Source organism: Aulonocara sp. 'chitande type north' Nkhata Bay, linkage group LG17, assembly GCF_057382095.1.
Source record: "Aulonocara sp. 'chitande type north' Nkhata Bay isolate Kocher_YH1m ecotype deep benthic linkage group LG17, A_spYH_male_GT1.1, whole genome shotgun sequence".
Lineage (NCBI taxonomy): Eukaryota > Metazoa > Chordata > Actinopteri > Cichliformes > Cichlidae > Aulonocara > Aulonocara sp. 'chitande type north' Nkhata Bay.
In genome coordinates, this window is record NC_141360.1 from 20,855,622 (window position 1) to 20,857,983 (window position 2,362).

Genomic DNA, 2,362 nt, shown 5'->3' on the forward strand with positions numbered 1-2,362 from the left:
CTCAGGTTATATCTTGCAAAATTTCAACAACCACCAAAGACGTAAACACAAAGAGCGGACCCACCGACGCATCAGAATCAGTGAGATGTCGGCTTTCTCACCCAAAGGCACGTAACACGGACACGCCGTCGGGGCTGAACACTCTTTGTGTTTACGTCTTTTTTTGTGCTAGATTCTGAAGCTGCAGGTTTTGTCTCTTTCCAACCAAAACTGACTTGAACCAGAAGCAGAAGCAGATCCAAACTACGCTTCACATTTCTCTTCACATAAACATTGTCATAAATTCGCTCTTACTTTTGCTGTTTTGCCTCCACCACGGTAAAATCACACTTCATGCACAGCTCTCTCTCCCTCTCTCTCAGTGTACTTCAAGAACAGTTTCCCATCTAAAAATCCCTGTTTTCTGCATTATTCACTTGCTTATTACCCAACAGTCGACTGTTAAGTACAGTGCTGTCGGGCGGTGTTTTTCTTTTTCTTTTTTCTTTAACAGACTTCCAACAAGACAGTCGCATTTCTGATGTTCAATACTAAACTTTTTAAATTAGGCAAAATTACAAAATGCTTAGCTGTGTCTCTAATAAAACCTCTGTCACTTTGCTCTGCTTTACTTAAGCAGCATCAGGTAATGTTCATATGTTGATTAATGGTTTTCTTCCGTTTTTGTTCTATTGCTGAATATTTTTAAGGCTATCTGCTACAATAACCCAGGCCAGGAAAATCTCCATCATGTTTTTCTGTTTTATCCTCAGTTACTTTGACACAAAGGAATCTGCTGTGATGCTTACACCTTTGATAAAGTCTCATAAGCATCAGCTTTCTTTTTATAGATATAAAAATATGGATATGTACTGATACGTGATCAGAATTATAATATTTCTGACTGTCTGGTGCAAAATTTCCCAGATTCAAATGAATAGAATTTAATAGAATCGTGGATCAAATCAAATTGATTCTAGAAATCAGTAAAGATACCCAGCCCTAGTTTTTTCCACTCAATATGTATTGAAATCTATTGAATTACTTTACAATGTTAGTAGCTACATCGATGGCCTGGCAGTTTGTTTGTTAGCAAACGTTAACTGTGGCTTTTAGATTAAAAATTGCGGTTCCATGGTGTAGTGATTAACACGTTTTCCTTACACGTGAAAAATTCCCAGATCAAGACCAAAGGGATTGAACAAAGTTCAACACATCCAAAATTTCTTTGGATTAATTGGCTAGAAGAAACCCAAAACCATAGTTGGCTGCAGTGGACATGTAAGTGAAGGGAGTGGAGTGAAGAAGTGGTGATTAGGGATGGCGCTAATGAGAGGCATGCAGGAAAAGAAGTGCAGAAAGGGTAAGGAGAAAGTATATTCATGGATGTAGTGAACCCTTGCAGTGAGTTGGTGTGACAGAGAAGGATGGTAGGGTGTGATGGAGGCAGATAGTCTGCTGTGGTGACCCTGAAAGAGACCAGGAATAAAAAAGTCCTGCTTTAAATGTAGCCTGGTCACAAAAGCTGAAATGATGAAGAATGATTAGAAAACGTTTGTGTTCAGTTCCTAACAGTTAATGAACAGAGAATACAGCATCACTTAAAAAGAGAAATAGAAGAAGATTATACCAGTGACAGGGGCGGAGCGTGGGGGTGGCTTACTGGGCTTAAGCCCGGGTTGTTTTGTCAGAAGCCCGGGGTATTTTGGAGTGCAATTTTTTCATAGTTAGATGCCTGGCTGACAACTGTATAAAACAAAAAGTACACACAATATTCGAAGCACATAGTGCACACTGTGGGAATTTATGACTGTGCATGAATCCCCCCTGATATTGGTATGATCCGAGCTCAGGCACTAAGCGACTGAGCGAGGGGGCGGGGCAGCTGCTGCCTGTGAGTGCGCTGTTGGAGAAACGGAGCCAGCCATACTAAGGAGAGCTTAAGTTTGACCAGGTACCAAAGCAAATCATTTGTACTGTACAAATAATGTAAATATGACGGTGCATCACGAAAGATTGATATCAAATTGATCACTTGACCAATATTACGTTACTTGCTCTTCAAGTGAATCAACAAATGGTGAAATGAAAAGCCGAACAAATGCTATTTTTTTTAGAGAGTCTTAGCTTACGTGTGTTTATTTCATATTTTCAGTTCTTACCCTCCCCGACTAAATCGGTTTCAGTTATGTACTGAAACATAAGAATGGACATTAGAGGGTTCTTTCAAAGAAAAAACTCAGGTAAATGTTATTTTATATATTATGCTTTGTATGTTGTTCAGTATATTTCTATGCAAAACAAGAGGGATTTGAGTACACAGCAGGATATTCACATTTGTAACCAGATATTTACATACACTTTAGGGAGAAAACATAAAACA